The 16,087-nt window shown below is 39.4% G+C and overlaps 1 long non-coding RNA gene across 4 annotated transcripts in view; it reads right to left on the minus strand.

The window, feature by feature from the left end:
- Positions 1-1,018: 1,018 nt before the first annotated feature.
- LOC308630116 overlaps positions 1,019-16,087 on the minus strand; it is a 219,595-nt gene continuing 204,526 nt past the window's right edge. For all 4 annotated transcript variants that reach the window (XR_014017760.1, XR_014017761.1, XR_014017762.1 and 1 more), the window contains 2 exons: positions 2,813-2,907; positions 1,019-1,522 (listed from right to left, as the gene is read on the minus strand). This is a non-coding gene — a long non-coding RNA (uncharacterized lncRNA). The remainder of the gene's footprint in view (positions 1,523-2,812; positions 2,908-16,087) is intronic.

The raw sequence follows: 16,087 nt of genomic DNA on the forward strand, positions 1-16,087 counted from the left end.
GCATATAATCAGTGTTTATGCTTTTAAAAAAGGCCACTTTGAGGGTTTGGAAAGGGGTGGGGGAAGAAGCTCATTCACAGAGAGACCAGTTAAGGGACTATTGAAATAACTCAAGCAAGAGATGATGGTGGCTTAGATCAGACTGGTAGCATTGAAAGAGTTATGGACAGTAGTGAAATTCTGAATATTTTCCAAATGCAGAGCTAGCAAAATTTGCCAATGCATTAGATGAGAAGGAGAAGGGTCCAAGATGACTCTAAGGTCTAGAAGAAATGAGAGGCCATTTGCTAAGATGAGGAAAGGTGTGATAGATGCATGTTTAGAGGAGAGAAATCAAGAGTTAAGTTTTGGACATATTATGTTTGGGATGCCTATTAGACACCTAAGTTGAAATACTGATTAAGCAGTGGTACATATGAATCTGGAATTCAGGAGAAAGGTAAGAGCTGGAGACAGAAGACTAGATCTTGTCAACCTCTTGATGAAATTTAGAACCATGGCACTGGCTGAGATCAGACTGTGAGTATGTTGGGAAAAGAGATGAGGAGGGCTAAATCTTAGGCACTTCAACTTGTAGAGGTTGGGATAATTCAAATCAAGTAAAGACACCAGAGAAAGACTGGCCAGGAAGTGGAGGAGGGATGAGGAGGAACAAGAGAAAATGGTGTTCCAGGCACCAAAGAAGGAGATTGGTCCAAGCACCAAGGAGCAATTAACTGTGTCAAATGGTATGGTTTGTTCAAGATGACAACTGAATACAGTAAATCCCCTCCATAGGAATGAGTTCCATTCTGAGAGCGCGTTCATAAGTCCAATTTGTTTGTAAGTCCAACAAAGTTAGCCTAGGTACCCACCTAACAGAATCAGCTATATAGCACTGTACTGTAATAGCTTTCACACAAATAATACATAAAAAGCAAACAGACACAAAAAATAAAGAAAACATTTTTAATCTTATAGTATGGTACCTTGAAAAGTACAGTAGTACAGTACAACAGCTGGCATACAGGGGCTGGCATTGAGTGAACAAGCAAGAAGAGTTATTGACTGGAGGAGGGAGAGGAGGTGGGAGATGCTAGAGCTGAAGGATGGTCAGCAGTAGGAGACGGAGGGCCAGCTGCAATTTCATTCATGCCTGACGTCGATGGCACAAGTTCTGGTTTCTTGCTGGATTCAATTCTATCTACCCTCTTAAAAAAAGCGATCCAGTGACGTCTGAGTAATAGCTCTTTTTTTCTCATCATAGATGACACGGTAGCACTGGATTGCATTCTCAGCGGCTTCTGCAACCTTCCTTCGTGTACCATTCTACACGGTCCTGTGCCTCAAAAACTAATAGTGCCTCCTCAAATAAGGAAAATACCCTTGCCACTTCCTGCATCATGAATTTCTTCAGTTCTTCAGTTACTTCTTCTTCCTCTTGTCTCTCTTTGTCCTTTCTCTGGGCCTCCAATTCCTGGCGCTTCTTAGCAGTACCAGCTCCATAACTGCCACTTTTACACTTGCTTCCAGACATCCTGGGCTTGAAATAAAGATACTGTACTACTGTACTCTATATAGTACTGTACAGTAAAGTACACAAAAGCACAAGCACGTGTAGAGGATGCATGTGACAATGTATACCAGACATGTGAACTAACTTATGTGATTGGACATTTGAATGCACATTCACATCTTTGAAAGCTCGCAACTTGAAGGTTTATATGTAGGGGACTTACTGTGTTGCTCTTTGACTTTCTAAGATATGCAGGTTATTGATGACTTTGATAAAAGCAATTTCAGTGAGTGATGGATGAAAGTCTGTTTGGTGTGAGCTCAAAAGATGGGAGGAGAGAAAGTGAAACAGCATATATAAACAGATCTTTTGAGGAATTTTACTAGAAAGGGAAGCAGTAAAATGGAACGATAGATGTGGGGTCTAGGGAGCGTGTTTTAAAAGATGTGTGTATGCTGATAGACATGCTACAGTACTTACATAAATAACTGTCATGGAAGGATACAGTATTATGACACGCTGTAGGGAATATGAGAAGAGCATGTGGTCCCACCCAACTGGCTCCAAACGGAGATTGATTCTCCATAAGGGTAAAAATGAAGAAAGCTTGGTGGATTGGATGTCTTTTGTATTGGAACTGCTGACTTTTAAAACAGATGTGGGAGAGAGCATTACAGGTGGTTCAGGAACAATTTGAACAATATAGAGATACAAAAACAGAATAATATAAGAAATATCTGGGAAAGACAACTTGGGAAATTAACTGAAGATTGAAGACTACAGAAGAGGATATGCCAGAAAACACAAGACCAGGGCCAAACAGTAGAAAGCTTATGTGAGGAATATGAAATTCATCTGAAGTCATGAGGAGCCTTAAAATATTTTTGAGTGTGAGAGTGTTTCAGGAAGGTAATTCTGACTGTTGTGTGGACAGTGAATTGGATAGGTGAAATGCAGCCAGGCTGTGGAAGATCTTCAAAACCAGACTGGGAAACTTGGATTTGATCAGATAGGCAATGGGAGCCACTCATTAAGTTCTTAAATAGAAAAAGACACGAAGACAGTGGTGTTTTGTCCTTTAAAATTAAACTGGAAGTGATTTACAAGAAGGATTAAAGTGGTGACAGATTGGAAACTCTGCTGATTTGCCTGGCTTTTCCCCTGGAATTTTCCTTGCTGGTTTGTGAAAAGATCTTATTTCTTTTTATAAGAGAGATTTAGCCCCAAATATGGAAAATCTGACTTTCTTGCTTTAGTCTCTTCCTAGTGTTTTAGTTAAAAAGAGATATTACAGAAGAAAGACAGGCAAGGCCTCACCTGGTAGGATCTAGGTGGTATCAGGTGAAGACTTTCTCATACATTCATCAGATATTGATGCAACACTTTCCATTTGCTGTTCACCATGTCAGGCTCTGGGGAAACAAAGAAAGGAAACCAATCCCAGCCCAAAAGGAATTTACAGTTTAGTAGAGGTGACAAGCATGTAAAATATAAAATAATCATAGCACCGTGTGAGACAGTCTATGCACAGAGTGTCCGGAGGAGGAAGTGATTCGCTGCCAGAGAAAGCTGGAGTTTCATGGGGAAGGTAACACTGGACTACCTCTACCTGAATAGATGTTTAACTGACTAAGAAAAGGGAAAAGAATGTTTTAGGCAGAGGGAAGAGCAGGCACACAGACTTGACCTTGAGAAAAAGCATAGTGTGATCGGAGACATTGAGAAGGTCTTTATGCCTAGAGGGTAGCATGTGTGATGGCAAGTGGCAGGACATGAGTCTGAGTTGAGGGGTCAGGGCTGAATTGTCAAGGGCTCTGTGAACTATGCTGAGGAGTTTAGATTCTATCCTGCAGGCCCTTTTTCCTGATAACTCTTTTATCATCTGTCTTTGACACACCCTCCTCTGTCTTTCTAGTTCAGGCTCTGATCATCCCTCACACAGACTATTGCAATAGTCATCCAAAGGGTCTCCCTGTCCCTAGCCCTGCACCCATCTAGCCTGTCCTCTGCCCTGCTGTCCTGGTGACCTAAATATACATCTAACCTTGTTACGAACTGAATCGTGCCCCCCTCTCCTGAAATTCATATGTTGAAGTCCTAGCCTCCAGTACCTTAGAATGAAACTGTATTTGTCGATAGGGTCTTTAAAGAGGTAATTAATTTAAAATGAGGTCATTGTGGTGAGCCCTAATCCAATATGACTGTGTCCTAATAAGAAGAAGAGATTAGGATAGAAACATGTGCAGAGGAAAGACCTTGTGAAGACACAGGGAAAAGATGGCCATCTACAAGCCAAGGAGAGAAGCCTTAGAAGAAACAACCCTGCCAACATATTGATCTTGAACTTCTATCCTCCAGAATTGTGAGGCAAAAAATTTCTGTTGTTTAAGCCACCTAATCTGTGGTACTTTATTTTGGCAGCCCTAGCAAACTAATACACTCTGCACTTCTAATTTCATACAGTATAACATAAAAACATCTTAGCACACTGTAGGATGTTCTTTAGAACTTTATCTCTCCAGAGCTGTACACCCCTTCCATGCTAACTTCTGCTCAAGTAAGCCATCAAGTTTTTTTGCTTCTCTACATTAAGAAGTGAGAAATAGCCCCAAAAGACAACCTAATTCTACACCTTAAGGAACTAGAAAGAAACTGAGCTCAAAATTTGCAGAAGAAAGGAAATAATAAAGATTAGAGCAGAAATAAATAGAGAATAGAAAAACAATAGAAAAGGTTAACCAAACTGAGAGTTGGTTCTCTGAAAAGATAAACAAAATTGACAAACATTTAACTAGAATAACCAAGGGAAAAAGAGAAGCCCCATAACAACAAAATTATAATAGAAAAAAGAGACATTACAACTGATACCACAGAAATACAAAGGATCATAAGAGGCTACTATGAATGACTATATGCCAACAAATTGGACAACCTAGAATAGATGGAAAAATTCTCATAAATATACAACTTACCAAGGGAGAAATAGAAAATCTGATAGACCAATTACTAGTAAAGAGATTAAAACAATAATCAAAAAACTCCCACGGGGGCTTCCCTGGTGGCGCAGGGGTTAAGAATCCACCTGCCAATGCAGGGGACACAGGTTTGAACCCTGGTGCGGAAACATCCCACATGCTGTGGAGCAACTAAGCCCATGCTCCACAACTACTGAGCCTGCGCTCTAGAGCCCGTGAGCTACAACTACTGAAGCCCATGTGCCTAGAGCCCGTGCTCCACAACAAGAGAAGCCACCACAATGAGAAGCCTGTACATCGCAACAAAGAGTAGCCCCCGTTCACCACAACTAGAGAAAACCCGTGTGCAGCAATGAAGACCCAACGCAGCCAAAAATAAATAAATAAATAAATAAATAAATTTATTAAAAAAAAAATCTCCCACGAAGAAAATCCTAGGACCAGATGGCTTCACTGGTGAATTTTAACAAAAATTTAATAAGGAATTAACATCAAACCTTCTCAAACTCTAACAAAAAATGAAGGGGAGGGCACCCTCAAACTCATTTTATGAGATCAGCATTATCCTGATACCAAAACTGCAAGGGACACCACTAGAAAAGAAAACCACAGGCCAATATCCCTGATGAATGTAGATGCAAAAATTCTCAATAAAATACTAACAAACCGAACTTAGCCACACATTAAAAGAGCCATTCACCATGAGCAAGTGGGATTAATCCATGGGATGCAAGGATGGTTCAGCATATGCAACTCAATTAATGTGTTACATTACATTAATAGAATTAAAGAAAAGAATGATATGATCATCTCAATAGATGCAGGAAAAGCATTGGCAAATTCAACATCCATTCATGATAAACACTTTTTAACAAATTAGGCATATAAAGAACATATCTTAACATAATAAAGGCCATGTATGGTAAGCCCACAGCTCAATGGCAAAAGGTTGAAAGCTTTTCCTCTAAGATCAGGAATAAGACAAGTGTGCCCACTTTTACCATGCCTATTCAACATAGTAGTGGAAGTCCTAGCTAGAGCAATTGGGCAAGAAAAAGAAATAAAAGGTATAAGAATTGGAAAGGAAGAAGTAAAATTGTCTCTGTACACAGATGACAGTGATTTTATAGACAGAAAATCCTAAAGACTCAATCAAAAGACTGTTAGATTTTATCAATGAGTCCAGTAAAGTTGCAGGATACAAAATTAACACACAAAAATTAGTAGTGTTTCTATACACTAATAATGTAATTTCTGAAAAAGAAATAAAGAAATTGATCCCATTTACAATAGCATCAAAGATAATAAAATACTTAGGAATAAATTTAGTGAAGATGTGAAAGATCCCTACTCCAAAAACTACAAGACATTGATGAAAGAAATTGAAGAAGACACAAATAAATGGAAAAGCATCCTGTGTTTATGGATTGAAAGAATTAATATTATTAAGACAACAATACTACCAAAAGGCATCTATAGATTCAGTGCAATCCCTGTCAAGATTCCAATGCCACTTTTTACAGAAGTAGAAAAAAACACTTCTGAAATTTATACAGAGTCACAAGTTTATTGTTTCCTCGCTTGCTCTCTAGCAGCTCCTTCAGACTAAAATGCCCTTCTGCCCTCTCCCACCCTGTTCACCACCTCTTCACTTTAAAAAAAAATAAATTTATTTTTATTTATTTATTTTTGGCTGCATTGGGTCTTTGTTGCTGTGTGCGGGCTTTCCCTAGTTATGGCAAGCGTGGGTTGCTCAGCAGTTGTGGCGCAGGGGCTTAGCTGCTCCGCAACATATGGGATCTTCGCGGGCCAGGGCTCGAACCCGTGTCCCCCGCATTGGCAGGCAAATTCTTAACCACTGCGCCACCAGGGAAGTCCCAACCTCTTAACTTTTTAAGACTTGGATTAAGCATCATCTTCCCTATTCTGTGTCTCCCATTAGCAGAGCATATCTGAAGTAATCCCTCCAGCCTCTCACTACTAGTAACAAACTTTTATCACAGAGTCTATAACATTTTAGCCCACCTTTTTTTTTTAAATGTTTGTTTCCCCCTATTAGGCTGTAAACATCTTGAGTGTAAGGACTATGAATATCTGTCTTTGTAGTCCTAGTTCCTGTCTTAGTACCTGACATATACCAAGTACTCAACAAATGCTATGGAAATGAATAAATATGCATAGAGCCTGGATATCCAGACCTACATATTTTTGAAAGAAATTCTTTCATATTGTGTTTTTGTTTTTTGGCCGCACCATGCAGTATGTGGAATCTTAGTTCCCCGACCAGGGATCGAACCCGTGACCCCTGCAGTGGAAGCATGGAGTCTTAACCACTGGACTGCTAGGGAAGGCCCTCATCCATATCTTGCAATAGTCTAATGAATACCTGTCACTACTGTAGTGGACACTTTCAGAATGCTCATGCCTTCTGATTCAATAGCTCTCTTAGATATTTCTAAATAACACTAAATAATATTATATTTAATCCAATTACCGTTTTTACATACTGCATGCAGATGCCTATTGCAGTATGCCTACTTTAATTATATTTCCCATGCATTTATTCAACGCACATTTATTCAGTCCCTATTCTAGCCAGACACAGTGCTAGATTCTGAAAGTGAGAAAATAACTAAAATGCTGTTCCTACATGAATGAACTCATGATTAGGCAGAAGGGACAGATACCTAAACTAACAATTCATACTTCAGTGTGGTAAGTGCAATGATAGGGGTGTGCATGGGATATTAATGTAGTGCTTTAATTAGATTGAAAGCATGGACACATCATACAGCTAGGTGTTTTCTGTCTTTTTTTCCAAAATATCTTGGAGTGTGTATCTTCAGAAGCTGACTTTTTCCTGACCTTATTCCCTTGCTCTGGGGGACCTTATTGGAACTCTTTATGTACTGATTCCACCTAATTCCTGTGTGAGAATTTCCAGAAGCCTCAGTCCTGCTGTCATCCTCATTAAAGAATCACACAGAGAGAAGGTGCCTTTGGAGGACTTAAATCCCCTTCTTTCTTCACTTACCACCTCATATAAAGCTAGGATTGACAGCTAAATCTACTTCACTTGGAGACGTTGTAATATGTGAAGTGAAGGATATCGGGCAAAGGGAAACATCACTGCTCTTTCTCATCTGTCCCTGATGCTAGCACCTGGAATGTGGCTACCCCATTATTTGGGGGAAGGTAGCAATTCCCAGTAGTTGGAAGTATCTCAGAGGAATCTGAAAGAATTGTGATGAATCTAAGAGTTGACAAGCTAAATAAACCACTGGCCACTTCAGAACATAATTAAAATACCTATGTATCTGTTCAAATACTTCTAACTCTGTGTGTCTTTTATAGCATATTCTGTGCCTGTGTTATCTGTCTTTAAAAATTCCTGCAGTCCAAATAAATGTTCACTGCCTGGTTACCAGACTAACATGGTTACTGACAGGAAAACGGTGACACTGAAATGCAGTATACATTTGAATACATTCTCTTGTGTGATAACAGCCAGCTTCAATTACCTGGCCAGACATCTTATTTAGCATTTATTTGAAAAATTTGACATGAACAATATGGGCTCTTTAAGAAAGTAATTTTTAAAAATATTTTCCCCAGTACTTTGTTATGTATCTCAAGCCAATGCTGGGATCTACCGGCTATGAGGGAATTAAGCTAGTAATGCATGCAAGTCAAGTTACTTCTGATATAGCCAAAAACTTAAAAGTAAATATTAAGATTATGGAGGGAGCCAGGAAGAATTTTCAGCCAAAAACCCAAACAGGTAAACAGGGTTTTCCAGGGACACCAGAGGCCCAAGACAGAAGAGTTAACCAGGAAGAACAGTAACCTTGTTTGTGCTTGTGGTATCCCCTTTGCCATGTTGTATTTTCTTATCTGTTTACATGTCTGTTCCTTCTACTAAACTATAGGTTCTCAAGGTCAGGAATGAGGCATATTTATGTACCTCTATATCCATGTACCTTTTGGAGGAAATGAAGTCACAGGGAAGAAGGCCTGTAGGTAGTCCCAAAGGGTAATAACAACTGGGATTCATATGAAAGCACTTAAATATCTTAATATTATTCAACTAACCAGATGATTTAAGACTAGGATGTGGGGTTTCCCTGGTGGCGCAGTGGTTGAGAGTCCGCCTGCTGATGCAGGGGACGTGGGTTCGTGCCCCGGTCCGGAAGGATCCCACATGCCGCGGAGCGGCTGGGCCCGTGAGCCACGGCCGCTGAGCCTGTACGTCTGGAGCCCGTGCTCCGCAGCGGGAAAGGCCACAACAGTGAGAGGCCCGCGTACCAGAAAAAAAAAAAAAAAAAGACTAGGATGTGGTTACAGCGATCTTCCCTGACTTTCTTATTTAGAATAGCTTCCCCCAACATTACCTCACCTTGTTAATTTCCCTCCCATTGCTTATCACAACCTATAATGATCTTGTTTACATGTTGACTGGTTTACATCTTTCTCAGCTCATGGTAATTCCATGAAGGCAGGAACCTAATCTTTGGTCTTGTTCATTACTGCTCAATAACTATTTGTTACTTGACAACTATTTTCTGAATGAAGTTTTGAATGAATTAATATGTCTGATTTAGGCCAAATGAATATGTTTGTATTCTGAAAATTTCTTACATGATAGGAAAAGCTTGCTTACATACCAGGATACAGTGGGCACAAGGGGAAGTAGAACTACTGAAAAAGGAAAGTGCATGAAAAATGCCTTAAGTCCTGGTATTTGATCTCTGAAAGGGTCTCCCCTTTTTTATTCTCCTAAGTGACAATAGAAAATTAACTCAGTGCCATGGAGGAAGGGAAGTGGGTTAGTTGTATTCCTATCTTTGAAGACTCCTCTGAGTCCTGGAGATTGGGAATAAGGGAGTTGTCACAGGAGTTAAGCACCACTTATTTAACAAAGGTATTCTATACTTGCCATGTGACAAGAGCTGAGGGGGGCCACAAGATACAAAGATGTCCAGGAGGAAGACTGTAAAGCAGCAACAGGTAAAAAGCAGAGCTCCCAGTCTGTAGATGCTGGAAAAGATCTGTGTACTAGATTCACTGTTTTCATCTCTTCATTTCTTTTATATTTTAAAAATAATTTCTTTCTTTTTTTTTTCCTTTTTGGCCACATGTGGCTTTCAGGATCTTAGTTCCTTGACCAGGGATTGAACCTGGGCCACTGCAGTGAAAGTGCCAAGTCCTAACCACTGGACCATCAAGGAATTCCCTAATGTCTCTTTTAAAATGAAAAACTTTCCCTTTTCACCTTCTATTTCTTTTAAGGCATTCATTAATCTAATTCTTTTTAATTAATAAATTAATTAATCTAATTCTTCACTGAGTTCTGTCACCTCAATGCTGAGCTTTTCTAGTTCTGATTCTTGATGTTCTTTCACATCTTGAATCATTTTCTTAATGTGTTTTAGGTTTGTTTTGAAATGGTAGGTTACAGTTTTGAGCTCTTTTGTGGGCGCATCTTCCTGGCCTGCTTTCCTTGTCTGTAAGGATGTTAGTTTGCTCCTTATTTTTTCTTATAATAAATTTTTGCATGGGATTTCCCCCTGGATATTCTCCTCATGCTCATTTCTATGGGAAATTGTGTGTGTGGGGGGGGTGTTTGTGGGTTTTTTTTTGTTGTTTTTTGGTGTCTTTTTTTTTTCCCCTCTGAACTTTTACAGTGAGGCTGGTGGAGAAAATTTTTTCTGACTCTAGCATGCTCCCTCTTCTGTTGCTTTTGTGTAGCAGTCAAAACCTCGGTGGCTTTCTCTCTGGAGTTCCCTGGCCCTGTTTCCTGCCCCCTGAAACTTCCTTTACTTTGTCCTGGTTGTTCAGATGCTGCTGAGATTTATTCTACTCTCAGCGGCTTCTCTTTCCTCAGTGTTGGGCCGTGTCTCACATCGGAACACCGACTAGTCACAGGGTGGCCCAGCTGCTCCGACCCCTGCAGTCCTGCGGACTCGAGCGCCGCCGGGGCGGGAGCCGACAAAGCGCTCGCTCCCTCGCCGGCTGCGCGTTGCCCGCTGCTGAGCCGGGAGCCAAGCGCTCCTGGCGCCCAAGGGCACCTGCCCCCACCTGCCCGCACCTGCTTCGCAGCCGTCGCCCGCTAGCTTCCTTCCTCCCGCACAGGCCCTGAGAATCTGACTGCTGGGGGTTTGGCCGCACCCACGTGTATTTTGGGGTCCCCTAGCTTTGTGGTATATGTTGCCCAGGCATATTTGCTCTGTTTATGTAGTGGTTGTGGTTTGCTTGCTTTTCCTTTCTGTTTTGTAGAAATTCAGAGATTTAAAACCTGGGCTTCTGCCAACTCTCCCAAGTACCCGTCAACTGCATTTAAAGCTGGGAGAAGCCTGGGACTAAGCAGATAAGACTTCACACAGGCCCTTTGAATTAAAGGGTAATCCTAAATATTTATCCAATGTGATGCCCCCTCTTTACCCCTATCACCACTTCCCATACATGTAGCAGCTTCTTTCTTTTCTAGCCAGCTTTGCTGTGTTCAGCTTGGCCCTCACCCTCCATGCCTGGTCTATGTAATCCCCCTAACATAGAAATATACACTCCTCTTTCCTATCCAATAAATCCTAAACTCCTGAGAAGGGTAAGCGAGACAGTCCATAACCCGGGCCTTTCTCTCTCTTTAGTCTGACCTCCTGTTGCACAACCTTCAAACCCTGTGTGTTAATGCTACTGGACTGCTTGTGATTACTCACGTCCACGCTGTTTCAAGACTCAATGCTTTTGTGCATCTTATTGCTTATGCCTGGAATGCCTTTTCCACCTTTTGCCTTATGACTGATTCTTATTCAAGTTTCCAACATTAACTGCACCCCTCTGGGATCTCAAAGCATCTTTTAGTTCTTGTCATTTACCAGCTAAGATCTATATAATCTAAGTGTTTCCTCCACTTCGCAGTAAACTAGGGACCATATCTTACTTACCTGTGTGACCCTGCATCATGTATAGTGCCTTGGACATAGATAATATTAACATTTTCACTGTTTTTTGCTTCTATCTGTCCTGTCTGAGTCATTTTATCTGCCCTTGGCACTTCAGGTATGCTCTGTATCATTTACTGCCATGGTACATTAAAAGAAAAAAATATCAAATTTCTCTCGCTAGATCAGTATGTCTTCTGAGCTCTGGATCATTTATTCAACTGCTTGGGTAACACCTGCACTTGTGGGTCTTCCAGGAATCCAAATCAAGATCCAGTTCCCCACTAGTGTTCCCTTTCTTGATTAATGGCACCTTGTTGATCATGCCAGAAAAGCGGAATCATGATAACTCATTCTGTTTTCTAAACTCCCTAAGGAACATGTCTTATTGATTCCATCTTCCAAGCCCATCTCAGATTCATCCTTTTCTTAACCACTCTCACTGTACCACTTGAAGCTCTATTATCTCTCACTTGAAGCCATTTAAAATAGATTCCTAACTATACTCCTGTATCCACTCTTGACTTTCCCTAATCTGTTTTATATATAACAGACAAAATTACTCTTTGAAAATGAAAATCTAATCATATTGCTTACAACCAATCAGTGGCTTTTCATTGCTCTTAGCATGAAGTCTGAAAATCCTTACATTGGCCTCTAAGTTCCTGTTCTTCCTTTTGCTCACTGGCTTCCTTTAAACTCCTCGAATTCCGTCATCTCCTTCCTATTGCCCAGTTATTCTTTTTCCTCTGCCTGGATGCTCCTCTCCATCCTCCTTCCCCCTTACCAGGCCAAACTCATACTTTGGCTTTAATATAGTAAACATTTCTCTGCTGTTCTTTATAGTTCAATTACTTATGTATGCATACCTAAACAACATAGTTTACTTTTGTTTGTTTTTGAACTTCACATAAATAAAATCAAATTCTATGAATCATTTTATGACTTTTTTTTTTTTTTGGCCATGCTGCGCAGCTTGTGGGATCTTAGTTCCCTGATCAGGGATTGAACCTCAGGCCCTCGGCAGTGAGAGAGTGGAGTCCTAACAACTGGACCGCCAGGGAATTCCCAAGACTTGTATTTTATATTCAACATTATGTTTGAAGGATTCATCTATAATGCTGAGTGTATAGTTTGTTTATTTTCATTGTTCTATATTTTCCATATATTCTATTCTACAATATAATGTTCTAGAGTCAATGAACTTTAGGTTGTTTTCAGATTGAGGCTGTAATGAATGATGAGGCTATGAACCTTATTAAACATATATCCTGGTCTACCTGTGCATCCATTTCATGGGGGTATATACCTATGACCTTTGGCAATTAATGACAAATTGTTTTGTAAAATGAGCATCAAGATTACACCTACACCAGGAGTATATGAGAGTTGTTGCTACACATTCTTTTTTTTTTTTTTTGTGGTACGCGGGCCTCTCCCCGTTGTGGCCTCTCCCGTTGCGGAGCACAGGCTCCGGACGTGCAGGCTCAGCGGCCATGGCTCACGGGCCCAGCCACTCCGCGGCATGTGGGATCTTCCCGGACCAGGGCACAAACCCGTGTCCCCTGCATCGGCAGGCGGACTCTCAACCACTGCGCCACCAGGGAAGCCCTGTTGCTACACATTGTTGCTGACCCTTTTTAACTCATGCCAATCTGATGGAAGTACATTTTGCATATAATCTTTATAATAAATCTATGCTTTATAAAATCATAATATGGCAGTATGTGGTCATTTTTTTCCAGATAGGGCCTTAGCAATACCTCCAACCCCACATACCCTTCTGCAACATGATTTTGGAGCTCTTCCAGTAAAAGGTGGAGTCTTCTTCTCTTCCCCCCAAATCTGGGCTGACGCCATGACTTACTTTGGCTTCTAGCTCTAGGTCTTAAGAAGCCTGGCATTTCCACTTTTATTCTCATGGGATCCAGCTGTGATATAAACAAGCTCAGGTTAGACTACTGAATAACGAGAGACTATGTAGAAAGAGGTCAAACCAGCTCCCACCTATTCCAACTACCCCCAGCTAAGGTCCCAGACACATGAGTGAAGCCATCCTAGACATTCCAGCCTCAGTCAAGCTTTCAGCTGAATGCAGCTGCGTGCGTGAACCCAGTCAATACTATGTATTGAAAAATGATTGTTAATAAACGGTTGTTATATTAAGCCACTAAGTTGTGGAGATTTTGTTATATAGCAATAGGTAACTGAATCACAGTATATATCAAAAGCCTTAAAAATGCTTATACCCTCCATATCAATTTCTTTAAGAATCTATCTTAAAGAAATATTTTAAAATGAAGTTTTAAAATGTGTACAGAAATGTTCATCATAGTGTTCTTTACATTTTTTTAAAGTGGAAACAACTGCTATGTTTAAAATTTTAAATACAGAGTAGTAAAATAAATTATGATGCTTTCATAAGACAGAACATTCTACAGACAAAACTACATTGAAAGGGTTTTTAATGACATTGGAAAATGCTGAAGAAAAATCGGGTGGTAATGGCAGGATCAATATACATTAATACATATACATATAAATTCTTGTTAAAAAAACTGTACATAGAAAAACACTGGAATAAATAAAGCAATATATTAACAATGGTTTGGTGGTCTTGATTTAAGTTTTCCCATTCTTTGAAAGTTTTCTACAGAAAGGATATATTACTAGGATATATTCACTAGGGACTTAAAATTTTTCATTTTGCCATGGACTAGTAGAAACTTCATATGGGAGATGCTGCCTCAAAAAAAGAAAAAAATAACATTAAAACTTAAAATTACACAAGGACACCAAATGTCCTATATATGTTCTTCCTTGGTAGAAAACCACCTAGATTTCCTAATAAAATTATCTTTACAGCTGAGAGTAATGGAACTTTTAGAGTCACAAGTCAAGTTAGGCCTCCTCTGAGGGCAAAGTTTCTCCAAGTGGAGGTGTTTATTTAATATTCAGTCTCAGGGACCCTATCCCTGATGTATTATTATTGAATCTCCGGGACTGTAGCCTAGGAATCTACATTTTAAACTACATCCTAAGGGAGAGATTTATACGCCTAAAATTGAAGGAAACATGATCTTTTAAGTGTTCTCTATCTTGATCTGGCTGGTGGATCATGGCTGTAACATGTAACAATTCATCAAGGTATACACTTAACTTTTCTACTTCATATTAAGTTATATCTCAGTAAAAAGTAAAAAGGAACAAAAAATACTAGGAATTTCATATTGCTTTAGCAAAATAAGTAAATCTAATATTTAGTAAATTTTAGTTAACACCAGTAGTCATAATTTATGTATTTCCATTGTTCTGAGGCAGATTATTTTGCATTTTTGTTAGAAAACTAAGCACTGGTCATTTTAGAAACAATCTTTTACATATTTCTGGTTAAAATAGTTTTATTTTTCAATGGAAAAATAATTCTAGTTTATAGCCAAATCTATTTGTTTGAAAAACAAGCCATCATTTTGTTTTCTTTGATATAGATAAGTCATTATTTTAGATTTTAAAAATTTTGTATTTCTTTAGAAAGTTGATGTTTCAAGTAAATGGTACATTTAAACCCCTGTAGTTTTTGTTTTTTGAATATGAAAAAGTGAAAACATCTGTATGAAAGAGGGAGGAAGAAAAGAAGGAATAGAGGGAGGGAGGAAAAGAAAGGAAAGGGAAGGGAAGGGAGAGAGAGAGAAGGAAAATGGAAGAAACCAGTGCTCTTAAAATAAAATATTCCTGCCGATCCTCTCAACGTAAATCGCCTCAAAGAGCTTAAGACATTTCACACGTTTTGATTGTTAGTTACATCTCTATTTATTGATTCCCATCTAGACCAGGCTTCTTAACTGCATAATAGGTTATTGTAACACTTTATAGTTGAACATATTTTATAGTTGTTTCTACTGATGTGTATTTGCAAGCTTTATTATCATTATTTAAAATATATGACTATTTCTGTGTTGGAAAGAGAGGAGCAGGGACTCACTGTAAGAGGCAGAGTACATTTAAGAATTTGTGGCCTCTCATTTTGATGCCTGATTTATCACACACCTTCACAATTTTACTAGTGTCAGAAGGAGGCCTGTTTTCTCTTGGAATGCTACATTCTTTGGGGATGAAGTGTTCAGAGTCTTTAACACTGTACTGGAGTGTCTCTTGAGTATTTAGCATCTGGATAGGGCCGTCATCACAGTAATGAGAGACAGAGTAGGCCAGAACTGACTCTGTCCAGGGGAAAAGCAGGATCAACACCAAATCTACCGTGGCTTTTCCTAGCGTTGCAAAAATACTGGGTCAGGAAGACATCCATATGGAATACCTCTGCAGTCTCTCATTTAAATTGTGTTATTGTCACCCAGCCTACAAACAGTTAGGAAATTGCTCTAATAGTTAATAATATAACTATAAAAATTTAAGGGATTATACACCATAATTTTCATAACAACAGTTACAGGCTGTTACTGTAGACTCTGTTATTCTCATTGGCATATAACAGTATCTTTCTTTTTGTCAATAACAGTGCTAAAAATATTAGAAAGGTTTTTGAAATATAATAAATAATCCATGTTTGCCCAGAAATTATTACCTTAGTATTACCAAGAGAGACAAACTTGTAAACTAGATGGACCATCTGACTTATTTTGTATTTATAAAAAAACCTTCTATTGGGGCTTCCCTGG

This window comes from Mesoplodon bidens, assembly GCF_964165515.1.
Source record: "Mesoplodon bidens genome assembly, chromosome: 16".
Taxonomy (NCBI): domain Eukaryota; kingdom Metazoa; phylum Chordata; class Mammalia; order Artiodactyla; family Ziphiidae; genus Mesoplodon; species Mesoplodon bidens.